At 34.6% G+C, this 25,710-nt stretch overlaps 1 long non-coding RNA gene across 1 annotated transcript in view; it reads right to left on the bottom strand.

Moving 5' to 3' along the window:
- LOC107053281 overlaps window positions 1-24,554 on the bottom strand; it is a 30,077-nt gene extending 5,523 nt beyond the window's left edge. The window contains exons 1-3 of the long non-coding RNA XR_001466396.4: window positions 24,497-24,554; window positions 3,425-3,722; window positions 1,394-1,432 (exon numbers count right to left, since the gene is read on the bottom strand). This is a non-coding gene — a long non-coding RNA (uncharacterized LOC107053281). The remainder of the gene's footprint in view (window positions 1-1,393; window positions 1,433-3,424; window positions 3,723-24,496) is intronic.
- Window positions 24,555-25,710: the final 1,156 nt, after the last annotated feature.

The following is a 25,710-nucleotide window of genomic DNA, read 5'->3' as shown; positions in this document are numbered from 1 at the left end:
CAAATTAGAGTGGTAGTAACCACATACCCAATTTGCGAATACCACAGGAAAAGTTATAGCTATGGAGAGAAGGAGGGAGATATCTGTCCAATAGACATGCTAAAAATTGTTCAACTGAAAAACTTTTCTGAAGTTTTTATTATCTTGGCTCATATACAATTTCTCATGTGTTAGCCCCCTTGGAAGCAACGTTTGAAAACATTACAGACAAGCTTCTTAGCCTTCTCTATGTTGCTACTATATCCCAAATGGCCATAACAGTTATTCTCTCTTTTTTTTTTTTTTTTTTTAATTTCCACATATTTAACACAGCCTTTAAATAATCATGGAATCATAAAATGGCCTGGAAGACACCTTAAAGATCATCTAGTTCAAACCCTCCTGCCACAGGCAGGGTTGCCAACCACTAAGATCAGGCTGCTCAAGGCCCCACCCAGTCTCACCTTGAACACCTCCAGGGATGGCTCAACCACAGCTTCTGGGCAACCTTTTCCAACTTTCACCCTGGGAGGAAAGAATTTCCTTCTACCGTCTAATCTAAATCTCTCTTTTTGTTTAAAAACATTCCCTTTTGTCCTACCAATATCAGACCATGCAAAGTGTCATCTCCTTCTTTTTAATAACCTCTCTTGAAATACTGAGAGATAAAGATTTGGTAATCATTAGTTCCACTGGGCAGTAGAAAAGCATAAGCACCTTTCCTTGTAGTAACCCAGAGGCCCTGTAATTTCTAAGACTGTACAGACATAACATGTGTAGGATTAGCTTTAAATGGCAGAAAACTACATACTGTAGTACAAAGAATCATTTAGTGTCATTCTGACCCTCCCATAATGAAGTAGACAATGACCATTCTATTAATTTTCTGAAGTAGTTCATAATTAGAAGACTCCTTCAGACTGCACTTGGAAACTTACTTCAGTCATAGAGCTATGATATGAATGAAAAAATGGTCGCTATGAAGATGCAAATCATAAAAATAATTTGACAAGAGATAAAAAAAAGTAATCTACAGTTATTAAGTAGAGCATCTGTTAGATAATCTGGTATCCCCCTCAATCAGTTATAAATAATATCTCTCTCTCTTGTATTATTCTTAGCTTTCCACTGTCCTTCTGAGTTTTATAGCAAGTGAAGTCTTACATAGGTACAGCTGGGGAGAGGGCATAAACAATCATCAGTGCCCCAGTACCTTTTCCAGGAGGTCTACAGTGTTGACATCCTCTTCCTCCTTACTCTGAGGTCCACTTGGAGAATGTTACCAAACATACAGAAATGACAGCACGTATTTTAGCTAGTTCAGTGATTCAGTTCCATGCAAACTTAACCTCCACTATGTTTTACACATGATGGATACTTGGTTTGCTCTTGTTTTGTGGGGTTTTTTTCTTACCTCTATAACTGTTTTTATCCAGTTCCCAAGCTTGCATCCCTGTAATAAATAGTAATTGCCAATTGGTTAGTTGTTTACAACTACAAGGAACTTTAGTGTTACCTTGGGCCTATTGTTAAAGGCTTCTGCTATCATGTCATCGAAAATACTATGTTGCCTAATTTTGAAGGGAAACAGATGAAGTTAATTCCATAAAGAAGAAATACTCATTAGTACTAACTACTGGTTAAAAGTTAATTGCAGCAATAAATATCACTCAGTTGCTTAACACCTAAAGCAGGTAAATAACTGTCAACTGACTCTTAGATAATTTTTATTACAGATAAGTATTATGAAAGACAGCTCCAGACAGGGTAGGACAAGTTCTAAAAGACTTTGATAAGTCTTGTGGTCTATGCTGCTAGCTTAATGCAGTACTACATTTACTGAGTTGCTATGCTACACATGAGTACGAGCATACGAGGTATTATATTTTTACTGTTTTTAAAGTAATATTTCCATATTCAACAAGCTGACATCAAAAGACATTATAAGAGGACAGAAGAAACAGAACTAAGAGCACAGATGGTCTTACCAGGTGCCAAGATAATTTTTCTCAAGGACCAAACACTTAACCTGAAGGAAAAGATTCTTTTCTGATGAGCAGTAAAGACCACTACCCTGCTGTTTGACAAAATGTTTTCTTCTGCTGACTTAGAAAAAATATTTTACAGTTTCCCTCTGTAGCATAGTTTCCCCTGTAAACAAAGTTTTAGAAACAGTGCTGCATTTATTGAAAAGGTCTGATCTACTAGAGTAGGGAATAAAATCTGTACTTCATGAAGCTTGATCTTAGAAACATTCCCAGTTTTTCTAGAATTTACATTGTTTCATTTGTTTGAGTGTTAGATATACATGAAGGGGAGACAACAGTTCTTGCAGTCAAGCAACATCTAATAACATTCTTAGAAGCCATTTTATTATATATCAAGGTAGTTCTACCTATGTTTTGCTCACAATTTCAAGTTGGATTTCATCTAATTTTGGTTTGACTAGCAAGAGAAAGTATTTTCCAGTTTTAATCACTCTTGAAAGACACAGTGACACAGAGATATCTTAACTGTTTTGAGATTGTGCTCGTTACCAAAATACCTTGATGCTCCCCCTTCTCACTGCTCCTTACTGGTAATTTCCTACTGAATCTTATGAAAACAAAACATCTATGTTCCAGCAAAAATATGGCATAATTACAAATGAAAATGAAGAAGTATGTTTAAAAAAATAATAGCAGATAACATTCCTAAGCGATTTAAGAAACTAATCAAGACTGTAAAGCCTAAATATTGTCCTTCCATGAAATAAGAGTACAAATTCATCAATAATTTTCACATTATCATTATTGTAACAATAACTATTACAATTACATCTGTCTTAACGGAACTGAAAGTAAAGATCTTCTACTATCAAATCGTGAGTTTAAACACCTTCATGACATTAAAAAAATAAACATCAGGGCTATGATTTACTAGTAAGAGTGCATTTTAATGAAGTTTTATGTATGTTGAGATTGGCTAATTTGCTAAAAGCTTTACCTGTAAGTAAAACTTAAATTGCATGTTCCTGTTTGCAAATATATTTCTGTTTCATGAATTTTCTTTTTTTTCTTGTAGTTCTATTTGTTTAGAGATATGCTGAAGTGAAATCCCTTACTTACAGTACAACTGGTTTCTTTGAGGATCACCTGCATATGAGAATAGATGTTATACCAGATCCTCTGGATTTTTAAAAATGCTACTTAATTTCCCTTAGCTTTAAATCCAGTCTGTCTAAATATGATCTAAATTCTATATGCCTAAGGAAAAAAAAAAAAAAAAAAACAAGGAATTCTTCTATTACTAATTTGAATTTCCATTAAAGCTGTTCTGATAATTCAGAACATAATGCTTTAAAACTAACAGTATCTCCAAACTTGATTTAAAAAACTAGTCTGTAACAAAATTCAAAACTGCCAATCTTTTATTAAAAATTAAACATAACCACATTGAGTCCTACCTAGATCTATCTTCTCATTAGGCTTTGCAGGCTCTTCATAGGTACAAAGGTCTTCTCAGCAGAGCAGAAATGCAGACTTGATAGTTACATGATCCCCATCTGAAGAATTACAGTTTTCAGATTTAATTTTGAAGTCCAGGCATATATTTTTTCAATTGCTCATGCTTTACTCTCCCCTCAATTGAACAGTGTCTAAGATTATAAAAGATTATATTCAAATAAAGAATATCAGTGCTTCACTCAGTGACACTAGGACAGTCCAGTCTGGGCCAGAAAGATGATTAAGGTCCTGGAGCACCTGTGAAACAATAAGAGGCTGAGTGAGTCGGGACTGTTCAATGTGGACAACGTTCAAGGGGGTTCTGTCAGTATGTACAAATATCTGATGAAAGTGTCAAGGTGGAGACATGCTTATCTCTGTCGTGCTCAATAAAGGAAGAAGAAGAAATGAGTAAAAGTTGAAATTCCATTACAATATCAGGAGGGAGAAAAATATACAGTGAATATGGCTGAGAACTGTAACAGCTTATCCAGGTAGTTTCCACCTTTGAAAATATGCAAAACTTGACCCTTTTTTGGCAGGGAGTTGGACCAGATGATTTTCAGCAATGTTTTCCAACTTCAGCCATCGTGTAATTCCCCTTGTGTGTACACTGTTTCTGCTAAGAGGAAGATGAGAAAAAGCATCTTTACTTTGACAGTGACAGAGAACCGGAACAGGCTGCCTACAGAGGTGGTCAAGTCTCCTCTGGAGATATTCTAAATCTGCCTGGATGCTTTCCTGTACAATGAGCCCTAGGGAACCTGCTTCAGCAGGAGGTTGGACTAGGTGATCTTCAGAGGTCACTTGCAACCCATATGATTCTGTGAATCTGAAGAGAAGATTTTGAGACTCTAAGCGTAGGACTGTGTGGAAGGAGAGAGCATCTGCTCCATCCTTCATTTCTGTAGCTTATCAAGGTCACTGAGGGCATTTTTAATTCAGAGGAGATAATAAGAGGGAAGTCATTAGCAAAACATATACACAAATCTGACCAACAATAAGGGAAGCAAAAAAAGGAAGCAAACCTTGATGAAGGAGGTTTATTTTCGTAAGATGTCTGATTAAAGACCTTGTTAAAATAAGGATAAGTGGGAAAAAACATGCAGAAGCATAGAGTTAACAGAAACTGAGACAATAACCAGAAGGAAACGTGGTCAGTCATGCTAATTGTGGGTCTAATTGCAGATAAACAGGGACTTTACAACTGATGACGATTCAAACCTGAGAGTACAAAATGTCTTTTTGCATAATCTCACTCTCTTTTTCTTATGTTTCAGAAGCCTTATTATTTAATTTTCAGACAATGTTTCCAGTCAAGCGCTGCAAAGAATTAAAGGACTTCTCAAAAGCTAGAGTTTGAACCACAGATGGTTAACCTTCTAAACAGAATTTATGTTAGGTCAGGTATATATTAATCACTTACTGTCATTTATAATTAGCCATCATAGTCTTTGTGAAATTAAATATATTCCTGCTGTTTATATGAATATCGTAGAGGGGGAAAAAGCCCACATGGCATCAGTGGGGAAGATTCATCCCACAACTTATGAAGCACCCACAGAGAGATCTGCTGTTTCCTTATTATGTTCCATTTGTTCTCTATAAAGCTCATGCAAAGCAAAACATAAAATACTGTATTATTTATGATTTCCACTCTTTCACCACTTAAAATCAAATAATTTATAGGCAAAGTTTCATTTTCTAGACTCCTCTGTTTCTAATGTTGTTTATAAATTTTACTTTCCTGACTGAGATTATTATTTCACTGTAGAGTACCTCTAAACACTTTGCAACTACCGCCCACCTGACTTACAATCAGGAGCTGTAGGCTTACTGGCATTGTGTATGATCACCTGAAGCATGAAATATTTTGTCCATATTCCTAATAAACGAAGCCTAGATTCCCCTCTTGGGTCTTAAACAATGGTGCAGGAATTTCACTGAACCTTTGGGCTTTCATAGTGACAAAGAATCAAGAATAAAATATGATGGTTGAACAGACACTAACAGTTTTACTGAAACCGTAATTGGTGTTTCATAAACAACCCAAAATAATCTGCAGGACAAAGTCACGTGGAAGCACACAGTTCCATCAGTAACAAACAGAACATTTCTTACCAAGCGCATGTTTAGATGCCCACTTCACTGCCACACAGGGGAAAACATGTACAGGAGTTAGGAGAGAGAACTCTTCTGTTTCACAGATGAACCAAAATTCTCTGACTGTAGGAAGTACTGTCCTCCTAGATTGGATTAGCTTCAGTGAATCTTCAGCAAAGGGACTGCAGATGAAGACTGCAGTTTCAAACCCTTTAACTTAAAATGCTACAGTGCCTGGAAAAGACCAGAACTGTGCAAACTGTTACAGAGCTTTTTTACTTTTTAATTAAAGAAACAAACAAATGAAAGAATCTTCACTGGAACAGAAGCTAATGCATGGTCCCAAAATGAGCTAACAGAGCCGCTCGGAATTTGCATGAGAGCTGCTCAGAAAGCAATGGCTCCTGTTTTATTATGCTGGCCAATGTCAGGGGTGAATGTTGGTGGTGTGGCAGTAGAGGCTGAACCCTTCCACCAATATTCCCTTACATTTTGTTTCCAAGGAACAGAAGGCAGCAGAGGGTCACTCTGACAAAACGGCATCTGACAGGGAAGTGCATATGAAGCAAAGGTCTGTCCCTAATTCCTCCATGTGGAAAAAATTAAACAGACTCAAGTTAAATGATGTTCTATTTTGATGTTCTACTGAAAAGGTATTTTTTTTTCTTCCTCTTATCAGATCAGGTTAAAGACCAGCAAAATTGATACTCAGAACACATTTTAGGATTCCAGAATTAACTTCATATATCTTTTTAGTGAGTTTGATAAAGATTCTGTAACACAGTTTCAGAAGGACATCATTCGATTACAGAACTACTTCTTATGCTTAGCATTATCATGTTTTCATTAATCTCAGAGTTATTCTAGAATAAGATTTCACACATTTATGTACGTACAGGTATTAGGTAAAGGAATATCCTTGATAGAAATGGAAAATTAAATTAGTACCTGCAAGTATTGTACTTTTATTTAAAAGATAATAAAAGAATCCTAGCTTACAGAAAAAGAAAAAAAGGAACAAAATCTCTATGTCTATATAGACTCTTACACAACTGTTATAGCAAATAGATAATGAAGAGAAAGCAAAACATCTCCATATTCAGCATAGTTGACTGAAATTTTGCAAAGGTGTGCATGTACCAGAGAAGAAAATGCAAAGAAGGAATAATTCAAAGCACAAGGAATAGTGCATGAGTGTAACCTGCAAACTCTGACCTTGGGGAATAATGACTGAGCCACTCCATATCACTACGAAAAGAAAATCCTACTTGAAGTGGAATAACTGCAAAAACAATAAACTGAACCACAAAAGGATGTTAAGACAGACAAAAAAGTTTCTTGACCTGGAAGACTGTTGCACTGCTATGCACATTAAAAACCGCAAAACTATAAGTTACGCATAAAATTATGAGAAAACAATATAGTACTGCTCCCTATTTCTTTACAATCCATTAGAGAAACAGTAATAATACTCTGTGCATTTTGTCTTTTATTTCACTTGTACTACCTATCCTTATTCAACCTTTCTAGACAAAGAAACATATATGCCTATAAGGAATCTCTGGCATTAACCTTACTCACCAATTAGTTCTCTTGTTAACGTTTTTCATTTTCTGCCCTCTTTTCCTCTGCCTTCTACCCTTTCCATTGCTATGTAAACATTAACATTGATTTGGTAAAATGTATTTTTCCTTGCATGTTACAGGAAATAAAGACAGAAGATTTAATACTTGTGTATGTTTGGCACCACTCCATAGAGAAGAAATGATACAGAGTATTTTCTCCATAAATTGCTAAGAGGTTCAGCCCTAGTACACATTTGGACAAAAATACAGTCCATTGGCACTGCAAGCAAAAGTGAAAATCAGGGGAAAATCAGTTAAAAATTATTATTTATCCTTGATGTTGCTGCCAGGAGTACTCTTCTTAAGTGCAGGTTAAGCTTCATCTTTAGAAAAAAGAATTCTTGGAGTATAGGGAGTTTCTGATAGAACTGCCCATTTCCAACTGAGAATGAAAATTTCAAAGCTAAAATTAAGGTGTTAATTACTGAATAAGCACATAAAATGTAAAGTCTCTTTAACACACTTTAGTGGTTATCCATTCATACAATCCAGCTTTAATGAAGCAAAGTATATCACCTTTCTCTGAGAGGTAGAGTTTATTAGATGTAATAAGCCAATGTAAAATTATTATGTTGGTTTTCAGCATTCCCGTTGGGCTTAAGAGTCCAATATTAGGATAGAATATTAGCACAGATATGGTTATATAGGTAACCAAAAGGCAATGCCCTGGGCCAAAACATCTTACTTTGTTTACTAAAGGATCTATGTTATTACTATTTCTCTTAGCATAACAAATAATTAATCGATTAAATAGACAAATAAACAGAGATTTGTCACTTAAGTCAAAAGTATCCCAAACAACAGAATAAAGAAAAAGTTTTAAGTTCATTAATTTTGCAGAAGAGACATTAGCTTTTCATTCTCCTGACTATTGCATATTGAATCACTGTTGTATTTGTCTTAGATATTTAATTGAGCACTTGTATTTCTTCAGGCAACACTGCAATAGAAAATTAATACCTCTTTCTTTTTTCACGTCAGAAAAGACTTTTACATTTTTAAGTCAGCAGTTTTCAAATACAAAAATATGGACATTATTTCTCTATTAGAAGTAAAAACACCAATAGGGCTAATTATAGAAATAGCATATACTGACATTTCTTCTCAACAAATATGCACTCTAAAAATTGAATGTGAATTGAATATATTATAGTCAGTCCTGTAAGTGCTTTGGAACATTCAAATCAAACATATTCTTTCTATCACTGCCAGTATCTGATTTCTACGCATATATTCCATTCTTTTCTCCACACCCCTCCACTTTTAGAATCTTCAACCATCAAAAGTTACAGTAAGAGAGAGAAGAAGCACTTTGTACTCAAGTTTTTTCTCTAAAAATGAATTATAGTAAATCCACTTTCACTTTCAAAAGGGATGGATATGTGTAAACCATCTCTGGCATAAATTTCAATAAAAAATGGGAGCTCCAGGCCATGGAGACAGGTGTTTATTCCTAATGCCTAATTATTAGCTTGATGAGATAGCTCCAGGTACACCCAAAAATATATGAATGTTTAATGCCGTTCTGAATAATACAGATAAAAGAATACTGTAATACACATCTATATATTTATCTTCATATAATAGTACAACTAAAAAATTGTACACTATTAATAATTTTTTCATGTACTAGTTTAAATTATACAAACTGAGAATGATGCACACAATATGACGCTGATTAATAAAATTTCTAAACTTATTTTTAACTGAGCCAGCCTCAAGTGATAAAATCTGAGCAAAGTTAATACAGAACAAAAACATGAACAGTGAATACAGATAATAAGAGAACCCAGTCAACATCCGAGCAGGATACATGGAGTTCTGCTTTGTTGTTTTAGAGCAACAAAGGGGAAGGAAACCGTATTAAAAAGTAAAGGCTACCATTTCCATAGATAATACGATTACAGGTAGAAAAGCCTATAGAATAAATCATGTTAAATTTCTGTGAATGTACCAAGCAGAAAGATTTTAGAAAATCCCAATAAAAATTAGTAGCATAACATTTAAGTGTGTGAATGTGCATCTCTTCTGTAGAACTAGTCCTGAACAGTTATAACTTATCTGAAAACACATAATTTGGACTTTGTTCCTCACAGTAAAGGCAATTCAGTTTCTCTGCTCAGATATTCCACGTTGATCCCCAAAGTACTGAAGTTTATCTTTTTTTCCTGCAATAGGAGATATTTGTTGTCACTAAAGAATAACCAAAATTCAGCTCATCAGGGATTTAAGCAGCCTGTTGTAAGCTGAAGTGCACAGATGATGGAAACAGGGACAGGCTACAAGGGAGACATTGCCCAACTCATGTAGGAATGGAATGAGGAAAGCAAAAGCTCAGTTGGAGCTGATGCCAGCAAAGGAGATGAATATGAGAGTGACTGTGTAGGAAGCAGTTCTGCAAAAATGCACCTGTTGTCTTGATGGAGAACAAATTAAACGTAAATCATCAGCATGCCCTTGTAGCAATGGCAGTCCAATGCATCATGGACTGTGTTAGCATGAGTGTAGCGAGCAGAATCAGTCATCCTTCCCCCCATTAGGCGCTTATGAGACAATATATAGAGTACTACATTCAGTTTTTGACTCAAAAGCGCAAAACAAGATATTTACATGCTGGAGTGTGTCCAGAAGAGGTCACAAAGATAGGTGAGGGCTGAAGCACAGGACGCTGTGGGAGAGGCTGGGGAACTGGGTTTGTTCAGCTCCAGAGAAGGTAAGCTAAGAGGAGATCATCCTACTGCCTATAACCAGCTACCTGGAGGATACAGAGAAGATGGAGACAGACTCTTCTAAGTTCACAGTGACAGAAATATAGGAAAGGGCAAACCTTTCTTTATACATATAGTATATATTTAGAAAATTCTTACAAAAATATATGGGTGAACTTTCAACACTGCAATGGTGCACTGCAGTCTCATGTGCCTCCTTTTTTTTCTGTACATTTGCTCTGTAGCTGATTGTCACCAGCATGTGTGAATACAGGTGGAAATTTGCTGAATTTGTAGACATGATACTTTGTTTTCTGACTGATTTCAAAATGTCTGATTTCAAAAGTGCCCAGTATCTTGGAAGCACATAAGAGAGGAAACAACACTGTGCAAAAATGCTATCAAATGCACAATTAAATAAATAACACATCCTGCATGTCTATCAGTATACGCCTAAACTTTGCTTATACAGAAGTAGGTAGAAAACATGAAATCTGAATTTCAGTTCAAGTACATAGCACTGGTATATGGCCCAAATATGGCTCAAACAGATGTTCCCTTTTCTACAGTACTCTTAAGATTCAATAGCATGTGCAAGCTGGCTAAATTGCACAAGCATTTTCCTCAATTAGCAAATTAAATCATATTAAAATCACTGGCAAACTGCCTTTATAATATTTTTGCTATCTTGGCTTTTTTCCCTTTTCTCTCTAAATGTTTTCAGTGTGAAGCTGTGCTGTTATGTGCCAGCACAGTAGTTCCCTCAATCCTCAGAAACTATGCACATGCTGGCACCTATCCATTTCTACGTTAGTCAGAGTACTTATTTTCTCTTACAGTGTTCTGGTGTTCTTCCTGGCACAGATCTTTGCCAGCAACTGACAAAATAACAAACAAAACAAAACAAACAAACAACCCCACAACAAACAAACAAACAAACTGGAATGGGAAAAAGATCTACTTTCAGAGGCAATCCCCGTGAAGCAACACTACTTGACTATGATCTCTGCCACAGTTTGCTTCTGCTGCCTACAGATACCTACATGGGAAACCTATTTCTTCTGTTTGTTGCTGCCATTTATTTCACGGTCCTCTTCACCCTCTAAAGAATATCAGTCAGAGGCAGTTGCTTGTATTAAACTATTTTAAGAAAGCAGTACTGCTGCAATAAAAATGGTTTTTACTTAATTTTCAGCATTTTCTGCAGGTATCCAGACCATGAGAAATAGGGTTCACATTCTATTCTACTATCAAATGTAAAGCTACCAGAACGTCTGATGAGTTGCCTGTACATAATGATGTTCTGCTCTAACAAGATTTTTCCAGTTTTCATTTGAAACAGATGTACTTTAAATATTCAGACAGTATTTATGTCAATTTTCTGCTTAATCATTCTTCTGAGTTTGGAGTTTGCTTATACTTTTAAGCTAACATTTTAAGAAACAGAAATTAAAGTACATTAAATGGTTTAGTTTTCAGCAGCAGAATACAATAATTTATTCTGGTCTCTTAACTGAGGCATAGTTGAATAATGATGTGTCACATCCTTTGGAGTGCAAATAAATGGTCCTGAACTTGGGGAAACAGTCTCATATTCAACAATCTAAAACACTCTGAAGAGCAAAGGCTTTTTTATATATATTTTATTATTAGAAGTTTGTATCTACACTGGCATTAGTCACTGTTACCTATGACTTCCCTAAATTTAAAATGTAAGTGAAGCAAAAAATAAAATAGAGTTGAAGCAGTGGCCAACAGTAAAAATATCTTCCTTTTAGCCTAAATATAAAACAAATGCTGCCTAAATACAGGGCATTCATTTTAAATGAAAAATCTCTCATTATGACTTCAATTGTCAAATAACACAATACAAAATGATTAAATAGAACCAAATTAATCTTATGAAATTCTAATAACTTACACTTCTATTTTGGCAGTAGAAAGTTTCATCTGCCATGATCTTATATTGAGAAATAAACCATTTATATGAGGTGATGATACATATATAAAATCCAGTGAAGTTGTGTGGTGCTTATATGCAGATTCCTAGTGAGCTTTCTCTTTCTAAATATTTCCCTGTTTGTATCTAGGCAGTCAGAATATTTTAAGTGCACGTCTTACCTGCATAAACAGCGATAACAATATAAGCATATTTTAAATGTCCATCCACAAACACCTTTAAAGAATAAAATCTATTTGTTTATCAGTATCAATAGCCACCATCTGCTACTACCTTTCATAGAACCACAGAATGGTTGAGGTTGGTTTTGAGTAAGAGGAAGATATACGTGTTTATACTTAAAATGAAATCTAAGTTATAATTTGCATAATGGCATCAGAAAAAGTAACACTCTGCTTTTCAGTTGCATTTAGTCAAGGATTAAAAAAGAGCAAGTATCAGAGCACTATGAGACACATGATGTTATGCTCCCGTAACTCAACAAAAGTAGCAATTTTGAATGCTAGTGTTCTTAGTCATAAATAATCCTTATTTACAAGTTGTCTGTCCAGGCTTGATCATTTTGAAAACTTTAAAATGAATATCAAAAAGAAAGTTGAAGTCTAACTTTGTCAGAACATAGCATAGATTATAGATTAACTGTATATGCAGTTAAACAGTATACAGACTCAATTTCTCCTTTGATGACAGTGTTTTTGAGTTGGGCATTTTGGCCACTGCATTCTCATCATGATACAAAAAACTTAAAATAGTAGGGATTCAGTTCAGAACTGCTGAAGACATCATAGGTAGCAAATATATCCAAAAAGATGTAATTTGTAATGTTCCCAGATAGTTCCTCTCCATGGGTGTTTTATTACTTTCACATTTATTTTATCCAAACCTTGTTGATAATAGATCCATACGATTCCTGATGCATTTCAAGATACAGCTACTTTAAATGTCTCTTTTCCCTCTGGAGCATTATTATCTTATAATAAACACATTTTTTTCCAGTTATCTCCTTACTAATATAAGAGGATCTTTACAAATAAAAGCAAATTACTGTGTTCACTGAAAACAGCCAGATAAAGTCAGAATATTTTACATGAAACATAGCCAAAGATTAATTTAAAAAAAATCTATGCATCAGCCTCATGTACTCAAAAAGCCTTTTAAATCTGAGCAACTTTATTTTACATTGAAAATGTCCAGTCTGCAAAAAACACCCCCTTTCCAAAGGGAAAGATTGGGATTTTACATCTGTACAACACGTAAGTGTAGTCTCAAAAGTCTTCTTAATGTATTAATAGTACACAGTTTTTAGAATACATTTCTACTTAGAAAATAATTAATGCTACTGATTTTATAATACAAAATGGAGGATAACCATGCATATTGATAAATACGCATTTTTATAAATTACCTTTAAACACAAATAATAGAAGTTAAAACAATGATCTCTCATTTACATTAAGTAAATAATACAATAAAAATTAATATATTTGTGATTTTTGTATCTTTTTTTAAATACTGAGTCTGTTTGTCAACATCAATGAAATCAGAAAATCAGATCTCTTTTTGCAATTTAAGTGGTATCAGTGCTATATCAGCTAGATTTTCTGCCTTTTTGTGTACAATCAGATGAAGTAAACAATCTACTTAACTAGAACACACAGTTAAGTGAATACATTGTCCTGTACAAGAAATCTTTTTATTTTGCAAAACTCAAAAACACTGAACTTTCTTTGAACATATTTAGGGATTACTGGAGAGGAAATACTGAAAATGGTTTTGTCAATGTTTAGGAAATCCTCAGGCACACAAAACTAGTTTCACTGTTAGGAGAGTGTGCAAGTGGCTTTTTAAAAGCTGAGAGATTTATTCTGCAGTCAATCACGTCATCAGTAGAATGGCTGAGTCATGGGGAAAGATTGGGGAGCTTACCAGGACCCTGTCTTGAGCACAACAAAAGTGGAAAAGCCAGAAGAAAAAAAAAAAAAGAGAAACAAAAATCAAATCTGGATTATCTAAAACTTTTAAGAGTTACATCGTTTTAGGCATTAACTGGATATAAAAGAAGTCCTACGTCCTATTTTTTAACTTCTAGGCAGATTTCTGTCTAAAATGTTTTATTAGCAGATAAAAATACTTGTCAACATTTGTTCTGAAGTTCAATGGGCCTTTCCCCCTCAATGTACGCTCATTACAAGGAATTGCCAACATGTTCCCTGAAAAGATCTTTCTGAATAGATCCAGTTCCACTGGATTACCTAACTAAAATTACCCTTAAGCTAGTGCAATTTTACACAACGGGCTTTTGCTTGATACTATACCGGAAATGTGAACATCCACATGTGGGAGGAAACAAACTATCAAGGTCTGAGACCACCACTACTGAGTTATCATAAGAATTCCAAACAACCTATCTCTTTGACATTACATGATTTCCAGTCTGTGACCTTCCCTCAAATCTTCTGCCCATAATGCCATAAGATACCGTTTTTTGGCTCTTGCTGATGTGCATATTATATTATATGGTTCATTAAGTCCAGAAGTAAAGGCATCTTTGTATTCAAGAACATACGAATGTGCAGGTACTACGTAACATTCTTTAGCCAATCTACTAAAGGAATATTTTGTTGTTTTTAAGTATTGAAGTACATAAACTTTTAAAAATACAATGTTTAACTTTATACTTTTAGATACTTACGTATACTTTCAGATATTCAAATGAATTCTTGGTAATAACATTCACAGAACTATAATACAGATGTTCAGTAGTTTTCATGGTCTGCTGATTTTTTTTTTTTTTTCATATTTTGCTAATCCAAAACAAAAATCAAGAGTTTGGATTTTCTTTTGAGATTCATCTGTACTATATACATTAATTGAAAAAGGTTTTATATTGCTTGTGTGATTTGAAATCACTGTAATTCTTACATACTTCTAGAAGTATTATTTAAATTTAATCTTCTTTTACATATGGTACTTTGAGATTGCTAATTCTTAAGCTTTCTTCAAAAATAATTCATAAAAGATCTCTCTCACTTGCTGCTAGACTATTTTTTCCCATTTGATATTTGTAATAGATTTCCTCTGTAAATAATTGAACTTTCTCAGAAGAAGAGCAGCTTGTGTCCAAATGCAGTGTTATTTTAGAGCCATCTGTGCTCATTTAATTTCATTTAAAATACCAAAATAGTGTTACAAAATAATCAGACTTTACACTGTAGTTAAGTCACCATCTAGCCCCAAAAAGTAGAATTAGCTAATCATAAAGCATTCTTGCTAAAAGATTAGCTTAAATGCACATGGCAGTCACTTTTTTCATGTTTAAATCACTTTGATATAGGTTAATCTTTTCCCCGCAAACTTTTACGCCTATTTTTTTCTTTTTTCATGAACAAAATGTCAGAAGTAATGCACCGTTTCTGCTTGTAGAAACAGTGAAATGAACCATTTAAAGAACTTATCTTACAAAAATTCTAGTTTTCTATTCCTAATAGATTATGAAGCTCACTCTCTCTCTTCCATTACAATCTAATGAATAAAGTATGATCTCTCAAAAGAGTATGCTATAAAAACCCCAAATACTTTTTTCTGTCTCCAGAATATGAAAAATACTAATTTTTGGTGATGACTGCATTTTATCTGTTTCTACAGCTGAACTGAAGTGGCAGTCCGAACTAGCAGTTACAGGATCTAAAGAAGTTTCCTCCTAATATACTTAATTTTCAATAGCAGAAACAAACCCTAAGGACGATTCAGATCCCACAAGCAAAAGAAAGCAAAATCTCTTCTGAGTGGATGGAATATCATTGCAACAGTGAGAAAATAGACAGAATTTAAAGTGAAAAACATTACAATGAGATTAAGCTATCTCTCTTACGGATGGACCAGACAACGTCATGTTTGTCATCCCTATAATCAAGGTAGGAAAACAATGATGTAGAAGAGTAAGTAATTTGGATTCAAATCACTACAAAGGAGTAACAGAAATAAATGGCATCACTCATCATTTGTTTCTAACAGAGTGTCTAATATAATAAATACAAAAGTTCTACATATATCACTAGGGACCACGGTATGGTAAATTAATTGGAAAAAAAAAATGTGAAACTTTAGATCTTCACTTTTCTCTCAAAGCTGTAAGTCTTTACCTGTTAAGACTTCTTCAAATACACTTCAAAGGTTGTCATCCCACTACATAATATTTTCTGCACAAAAAAAAATTCTAGACATGTTCATAATAGTAATCTCTGCAGCACAGACATTAAATTCCTCTAGTTCCTTAATCTTTTCTCTTATACGAGCTTGGAAAATACTTATGCTTTGAAGGATGCTAAGCCTTTATGGCCGTCAACAATAACATATCCAGATAATTTTTCCTTTCTAAAACATATAGCTGGGAACCATCCAACACCTGATTAATTCTATTTGATTGATACATGTATCAGTGGCTAGTCTCCCTTGATTTTTAGTTCTAGGCAGAAATTACTAAATCTCATGAACTGTAAAAGCACCAAAGCCATTTCTCGCGTGTTCTTAGCCTACTGAATGCTCTCCTAGACTATGCTCAAATCATTCTTCCAAGGAAAAAGAACGTCTTCACATGCTAACCTTCAAACAATCAAGAGGGGAAATGTGTGAATGTCACTTGACCAGATATTATTAGACCCTTGTGAATGTAGAAAATGTATGCATCATACACTGTCTGTATAGAAATAAACTAGAAATATACATATAGTTCTCCTTTGTCTGGGACTGTAGTACATACCAGAATGACTATCAGTCTGTTTGGCAGCTCAGGGACACGTAGGTGTAGTAATTTTTACTGATGAATAGGTGTCCCTATGTACTTTTTTGTAAAGAAGGTGTATTTGGCTTTGTGCATTAATAATTTAATTTGGGGTTTTTTGTTTTTTGTTTTTTTTTCTGGAATTGTTGGGTAGCTTGTCTATTTTAACTGCAGCTATTGTTTCCTCTGAACACTGCAGGAGATGGTATCTGTATTTATTTTTATTTGCTACAAATTAACAGGAACGTAGGAACATTTTTCTCCCTTAAAAAAAACCCACATTATTTGTGCATGAATTCTATTTGTTTCATTTGAATATTTCACTGTCAAAAGACTTATTTGGATTTATTAAATAACAGATAATCATAACATTGGCATATGCAGCAAAAAAAAAAAATGTATCCTTGGAAACTGTAATAAGCATAAATTAAACATAGCTGAAAGCAAAAGACAACTACTTTATATAATTTTTCTAGTACTTTAAAATGATAGTCCAGTTAATCAGTGCTGAGTTACAGAGCAAATCTTATTTTAATCCTTTTGATGTACATTAATAGCTAATTGGAAAACTGTGATGAATGTTACTAGAATAAGTACCATGAATTAATGAATAGAACACTACTTTTTTGACCAAATGATGGATTCTATTGATTAAATAATATATCAGTCTTTCAGCGTCATGGACTATCATGCAGAGTTAACATATATTTCCGAAGTGTAATGTTTATCCGTGGTTTTGGCATGATTGCTTTTAGTCAATAAATGTTTTGTTGTTTCAACACATATTCTTTCCCACACATGGAAAGAGAAAATAACAAAGGGGAAAGAAAAGAGAGGGAAAGGAGAAAGGGAAACAAAAAGTACAACAGGAAAAGGAGAAAAGAAAAGAGAAAAGAAGGAAAGGAAAATGAGAGAGGAGCAAGGAAAAAGTAAGAAAGACAAAGGAACAAGGAGCAAGGAAAAGCACCTTGCTCCTTATTTTTTTTCCATAACAACTTCACGGGAACTTTACTAAAGAGCTCAGTGGACTTCATTTCCTAAAGAAAATAAATCTAAGCTTATACCAAAATTCACTTTCTTCTGATATGAATATATTATAACAACAATTTTAGTCTCTAATTTACACATTCATCTCAGAATGACAGATTGGAAATCTTATAAGCAGTACAATCTGAAACTGTTTCTACAGGGCAAGGTGGCAGACAGAATCCTAATAATAAACGGTGGAAACTGTAAGGCATGGTCATGAATGATGGAGCATATTCCTGGTTACTATTATTACTCTATTATTTAAACAAATTACTCTAACAATGTTTAAGAAAACACTGGTTTTTTTTCTCTTTTTTTTTTTTAATTTGTTATTAAGAGTATACGTAAACTGAAATTTAAGAAATATAAAATTAAGGGAAAAAAGTATTATAAATGAAATGTTAGGATACTGTAACATTTTAAAATGTCTAATAAAGAAACAGGCATTTCATCAAATTTTTCTTTCATCCACAACTCTTAAATTAAAACCAATTGCTTAGACAACACAGGTGAACACAGAATTTTAAAGTCATTGCCAGTGACAAAGATCCTGAGCGTCTAACATTAGCCCTAATTTAGACTTGTTCCACAGAAAAATAATCTAAAACTGAGGATTCCATCATAAGATCCTTGCTTATAAGCATACCAACTTCACAGATTTATTTATAGGTTTTGATTTTACTTATTTGTGTACAAAATATCTGTTTACTTCTAAAATGTAACATATTGGTTTTTTAGACACTTATCACATTACCTAATTGGGATCTTTACATGTGCTTATGTTTATTTTTTACCTCATTTTCTAGCAAGGTAAAGGATAGTAAGCAATCTTTTTTTTTTTTTAATGAAAGGTTGATTTACACAAGAAAAAACACATAAGAACAAAACAGAATAGAACCAAATGGAATGGAATAGTGCAGTTGGAAACATATTAATCAGAGGCTTGTCTAAATCCCTCTTGAACACTGATAGGCATGGGACATCAACCACCACACTAGGAAGCCTCTTCCAGTGTTTGATCACACTCGCAGTAAAAAATAAAATAAAATAAAACCCTCATGTTCAGTCTGAACCTTCCCCAGCATAGCTTTCTGCCATTCCTGTGCATCCTGTCATCAGTTACAAGGGAGAAGAGCCCAGCACTTCCCACTCTACATCTCCCTGTAAGGAAGTTGTAGAAAACAATGAGGTTGCCTCTTAGCCTCCTCTTCTCCAGACTAGACAAATCAAGTATCCTCATAAAAGAAAAAAAGTAAATAAAAAAATGATGCTTCCAATACATAAGACCATATAAAATGACGTACACATGATATCTTAAATACAAGAGCAACTGGTCTAGAAAGGCCGGGCTAATGATCTCTCTACACTAAATATTAACCTTTTGGAGTGCCTCTCAAAGGGACTTCTTAGTAACAGCTATTAGAGAATTATATACTGAGTCCTTGAAAAGCTAATGATGAATTATACGCATTAATTAGTTAATGTTTGTAAAGTGCTTTGAAAAGGAAAATAATAATGTACCAGTTAAGTGCTAACTATATTATGCCACAGCTGTTCTTAAAGAGATCTCTGATGCAGTTATGGCTTGCTAGTGATCACTGTTCTTTTGAATTCAAGTGCTGTACCATCCAGGTTCCGCAAATGACGGAGTTCAGCACAGTGAGATTAAGGAATAGACTTAGAACCGTTCCTGCTCCATGGAAAGTATTTGTATCATACCCTTGGCTATGTATAGAAGTGCACGGGTCCATTCTTACACTAAACACATGACAACTGAACGGTAATGGCTATTCAAAATGTTGAACTGGCCACTTATTTCAGGACATGGTTTTTGAAAATAAATCATTCTCGTACCCAAGCAAAAGATGCATGAGATGTAGAAACTGTTGAAGTCACAGAGAAGTCAATGACATTTTTCCCGGCTTTGTTGGTGGAAACCAAGTTCTTTGCCAAGGCCACCAAGTCACCACAGTAATCAGTAACACGTGATGGCCAGACAGCCACTTGAAAACAGCTACATTGTTCAACGCAACGTTTTTGCACTGAACGACTGATTTTACTAGGGAGGTTTTGCTGTAGTCTGTGGATGATGTAAAAGCAGTAATGAAATCTTCATTAGCTACTGCATGCCAACTACTCCAAATCTGTATGTATTTTAAAGGCTTTATTTCCCTTTTTAGTAACAGAACTGCATACGTAAAAGATATACAAGCACTATTTTACTCCTCTAAGCTCCAGATTTCACTGATTTGTTTAGCATTTATTACTTGGCCCTCAACATGCAGTTTTTCAGATTTGGTTCAGTTTTTCCATCTCAGAGATGGAGAAAGAGACTACAACGGCCACCATAACCTGTTGAAATCTCAAGAGTGTAAAATCATCTTAGAAAGAGTTTTTCTCAACTATTCTTCCACCAGAATACATTTATTCAACAACCTTTTTCCTCCATAGACTGTCATGCTATGACTATACTAAATAAACTTTAAACAAATAAATATGTATAATTATCATGCACCTGAGTAGATCATTTGGATAGAAATTTCTAGGCAAGCAGAAACCTGTCATGAACAGAAGTGAAATGAAAAAACTTTTGGTTTATTTAGTGCAAACAGTTGTTATTCAAAACCAACTTATCCTAATAAAAAAGCAAAAATAAAATGTACCAGTAGAAAAATATGATTATAATGACCCATAATAAAGCACTAAAGCACAGCTGTCAGTTTTTACTGAACTGTTACAGAATTCCAAGGGGACATTGGCAATGACTAAATAATTTCATTTTTTTCTTTCTGAGATCTTATGGAACTAAACACTATGTTCCTCAAAATTGCATAGATTTAGAACAATTATTTATGAAAAAGATTACAGAAAGAATTAATTTTCACAAAAGCTTTAAATTTCAATATCACCTCCTCACTTTTTAACTTGCTTCCAATTTTTACCTTTCACTTTCTGTGCTGGTACAAAAACTACATGCTGAGCTATCATAATAACTACATTCGTCTAATAGCGTAAGATGTAAATTGCTTTTCAAATAGAGAGTAATAATGGAACTGGACATTTTGACAATTCATTGAAGACTGAAAAATAGGAGAAATTTATAAATTCCTTTTCTGAGGAAGCCCTTGCCCATTATTGCTTTTGATTTAATGAGACCTCTTAGAGCATTCACATGGAAATTCATGTAAAACTATTTACTGCATATATGACCAAACAAAAGATGGCTCTTACAAAGTTCCTTGAAAATTCTTGCATCCTGCAAAAGCAGAAATATAAAAAGTCAAAATCAACATGGAAATGATGCTAAACAGACATTATTATCTGCAGCTTGATTTCTGCCTAGTAGAGCTCTGCAGTTTCCATTACTAGCAAGGTCTCATAAAACACTATTTTATTGGTAAACGTTTGTTTTAATATAGAATTTTTCAGAGTAAATACATAAAACTTGTTTGGGTTTCTTTATTGGAGTATTTCTAAGTTTGAAGTTTTATTTATCAGTATGTTAATCACTACACACGAGATCTGGCCTGCAAGAATTAAAAATAAAGAAGCAAGATATTTGAAAAGCTTCTACTGTTGGATTGGCTGTTTTGTTCCTCAATGATTAGAAGGTAAGAAATCCAAAATGTACTTGAAAATTTTAACCAAATGGATACACACAGAGCAGAAACAAAGTAGATGTCTGCCAAAAGACTCCTTAGTCTGGAAATGCAGTTATACAGAGAAGTTCACTCATTTTTAGCCCCTAAGATAAACAGAACCTTTGATAAAAAATCTCACCCTTATTTCACATGTTCACAGAAACACAGCATTGCAGGGGGCGGAAGGGACCTCAAGAGATCATTGAGTCTAACCCCCTTGCTAAAAAAAGGTACCCTACAGTAATTAGCACAAGTAGGTGTCCACACAGGTCACAGAACCACAGGTGCAAGACTCTACACTTGCTCTTGTTAAACCTCATCATATTCCTCCCCTCCCAGCTCTCCATTCTGTCCAGGTCTTGTTGAATGGTAACACAGCATTAGTACTTGCAGGTTTACACTCTCAGCTGAATATAATCTTTCAAAAAAAAAAAAAAAGTCAATTTTAGGATTCACCAGAAGAGATTTCTTAGTAGGAAAGCACAAGTACAGATGACAGCTGGTTGCTTTAATGCTGTTACTAAATCTGGCTCTAATGTCTGTCTTATGTTCTTCCACTGCACATTATCATAAGCTCTATTGCAAGCAGTTACCTGCTCACCTGCACTGTAATTCATTTCCTTGCACAGAAGAAAAAGATTTTAATGATGGGCCGTATATGGTAGGATTAATTTAAGCTCATCTTGAAATGCAAAGTTAACAACAACAAAAAAAAGCATCAGTGAAGAAAATAGGCTTGTTAGCTTTATATTACACTTAGCTCTAGATAGAGTCCTTAAAAAAAAAACTGAAAGATGAATGTTATAACAAATTAGGGTGATTTGTATGCATGACTATTTTTTGTGCATGTCATTTTGTACTGCATTATTCCTTGCCCAAACAACACTGTTTCATCCTGATCCTTGTAAGCATGATTCAATCTCTTAGGAGGGGACACTCATTTATTGTAATTCGTTCCTCACAGGACTTTTGAATTGTGTGTGTCTTGCTCAGAATGCACTAGCAGAGTTGCCACTGGTTGGAACAGGCATTGTGCTTGCTGTGCATTCTTTACATTGCTACCTACAGTCTGATGGATTGATTTGAAAACGCCACAGGCAGTTTTAAAATCCCTTACTGAGATTGGCCTGGGACTGGTCTCAGCAAGATCTGAGGCTTACTGACTGAAACTTGTGCTGATGCCTATCAGCACTCAAATATAACTACTTAGTGTTCCAGTTGCATGCCCAAAGTCAGCAGGCAATCACACTTTTGCTGCATTGAACCATATGCTACAGAAGACAGTGCCCTCTAAAAATCCATTTAATTTGTCCTTCTTCCCTTTCTACAGGAATCTAAAATATTGTCGTCTATTCAAATTCCATCCTTCCCCTTCTTCTCCTTCCTGCCAGCATGGATCAGCCTCTTAAAACCACCCTGCTAAGCCTCCTGCTATCTCTAGTTTTGAACTTTTTCAGTGAGCCCATTTCTGCTAGTTCTGCTTTTGTGAACCTTGGCTAGCATGTCTTCTGCTGCTCCTTGTCTTTTTGAGTCTTTCTGTTACTTTCAGAAGCATGATAAATTTTGTATTTCACTATGTGTGAAGAAAATCCAGTGAGTACAGCTGTTAATGGTGAAATCTGGTTTAGCATGACTGGATGACTACATACATTCTCACCCGTTTACTTAAATAGTTGATGCTTGGCTACCTCATATGTTGTTACAATTTTATTACTCTGTGTGTCTGTAGACATATATACTTGTAATACAGCCACTTCTAAGCAAAAAACAAAAAACCAACAAACAAAAAAAAACCCACAGCAGAAAAACAATTATTAACCAGGGTTAGTATTGAGAACATCATACAGCATCTTAAATAATCATTCCTGTAATAATGGGCATTTTTACTATGTAGTCTCATTGACAGGCATCTTGCATCCAGCAGAATAAACTCATGTTAAGTTTAGTGGCAACTTTCTTATTGGGAGTACTTCTATAGGGCATTTCTATATGTTTCTTGAAATGAAGCAAAATTTCTGCTAATACTTGGTTCAATTTGAGCTAATGGATTTGCCACTAAGCCTTAATCTTGCTAAGGACATAGGATTGCACTAGACCTCTTTTATCAGAAAAGCTGAAGCCAGCTGGGATATCCTGGAGGATCACTCCATCTCCATTTTGTCAGCTGCCACCATATGCTACAAGGTCTCTCTCTCTTTCTCTCAGTGTGAGCTACTAGAAGGACTCTAGCAAAGGAAGGTGTTCCTCATCTAGTTTTCACCTTCAGATTTTTGCATGTTATTACCAGAGAAAAAGAACTAGAAATTCTAGAAACCCTAACCTACTTAGAATAACTAGATCTTCTTACAGATTAAGGACACACCAGATCAAACAAACAAACAAGGAACTACTGCTCTTCTTCAGTTACTGTCTTGGTTTTAAGAACAAGGACACTGAGATCAGTTTTATAAACACAACACTCTAAAATATTAGCTTGCCCACTCAATACATTACAACAGGTTTCATAAATCTGAATTCTTGGCAGCTTCATTTCATGGTGTTGCAACATTCAAGTCCCCAGAGGATGCTGAAGGTAAAACTTAGTAATTTCAACATGTTCTAAGGTCAAAACACCTACTCACTCCCAGAAGGCAACAGAATAGTAACTGCAACCACAAGTACTAATATGGTACAAACAGCACCAAGAGAAAGGAATGTGTTACACAAATAGGGAATACGTATCAAGCTCTGTTATGTAGTTCTCACACAGAGAACAGCTGATACAGTGTTGACACTGTTTTATGTTTAACATGCACATTTCTCACAAGTAATGAGAATTACAGGCTTCAGTTTAGGCTCTTAGTGGTTTTTGGTGTATTTTTTTCTTTTTCTATTTTGAAGTTTCAGCACAGTCACAGTGAAAGCAGTTGTTAGATTCTTAATAGTGTTTGTTTAGACTCTCCAGCATTTGTTTAACTTTGACTAAGAAACAGTGACACCACATAAACAGAACAAAAGCTTCCTCTAATTTGTTTTGTTGAGTGCAGTTTTTTGTTGCTGTTGATGTTTTCTGATAATCACCCAGTGCATTATAGGGAAAATAAGCTGACTTAATGGGAAGGTGTATAATCAACAAATATACAGAGTGGTGTGGTTAGGTCGATATCCACAGATCATACAGCTAGAAAGATTAATGAAAATGCTCACCTGTGTTGTAGGCTCACGGAAAAAAACTCCAAGAGGAGCAATCCCTGGAAAGAGAACCTTCCCCAGTGACAGTCAGCCCTTAAATGGGGTCTAGGAGAATTGCAGCCAGGCTCCATCCCTTCCCATCATAGAGGTTGCCTTCACCTGTGCTCCCACAACAGACACAGTGCTCACCTCAGGTGATCAATCAGAGGTTCAGACTGTGACTCAACAGTTCCCATACAGAAGGCGTCTAAGATCATCTTGAAATATGTCCAAGAAAAAAAAAAAAGTGGTGATGTCATGTACATTAAGTGCTAGATCCTCACACAGATAATAAAACAGACTACTCTGGAGAATAATTCCTCCTTTCCTATAGGGGTCTCAGTCCACGGCCTACACCACTTTCTCCAATGACTGTAGATTAAACTGTCTTCCTAAAGATGAAATTATTTCAGCCTGGGGAACCCTAGATAGTTATATATACGAAAAGGGTTAGTGTAATATTAATTCCTTAGAAGTTAAGACACCGGCATATTTAGGTGCATAATGATGATGCTATAGCTCAACCTGAATAAGTATCACAGAATTATACTGTTTCATAGTATTAATTTGAATACGAAGAAAAATACTGTGAAATGTAAAATAATGTTCAATGATCTATCCCTAGAAAAAATAAATAAATAAATAAAAACAGCAAATATTCATTATTTGTGATATTATTCATTATATCAAAGAAAAAAATAATCTTATTCAGCAAATAGAAGAGGGAACATTTGAAGATAACGTAAAGAAACCACAATGATTCAAAGATTCTTATAAAAATCATAAAAAAATGTAATCAAAAGTCAGGAAAAGTTGCTCCGTACTACTCGTCAACAAACTCATTTCATACAATTTCTAAGTTTACCTTTTTTTTTTTTTATTTAAACCTGTGTAAAACATGGAAATAACTGGAGACAGATGCTCAGAATTTTAGTAAAAAAAAATATGAATAATGAACCTCTGTGAAAGATTTGTGAAAGTTTATTTATTTTTCCCTAAATGTGATTTTTTTCCTCTAGCTATTCACATAGAGCATTAATGTTAAAAGCGTAAAAGGCAATAACAATCTGTTAGAAAAATTTTGTAAATAACTCAGAAACAAGGCAAGCACATATACGTCTTAAATGTTTATTCTATGTGAGTATTTATCTTCATAATATTTAATTCCCTGGAAGTCCAGCAACCACTCT

This window comes from Gallus gallus, chromosome 4 (assembly GCF_016699485.2).
Source record: "Gallus gallus isolate bGalGal1 chromosome 4, bGalGal1.mat.broiler.GRCg7b, whole genome shotgun sequence".
NCBI classification, from domain to species: Eukaryota; Metazoa; Chordata; class Aves; order Galliformes; family Phasianidae; genus Gallus; species Gallus gallus.
The sequence above is the reverse complement of the archived record's forward strand: the minus strand, read 5'-3'. Positions and strand labels throughout refer to the sequence as shown.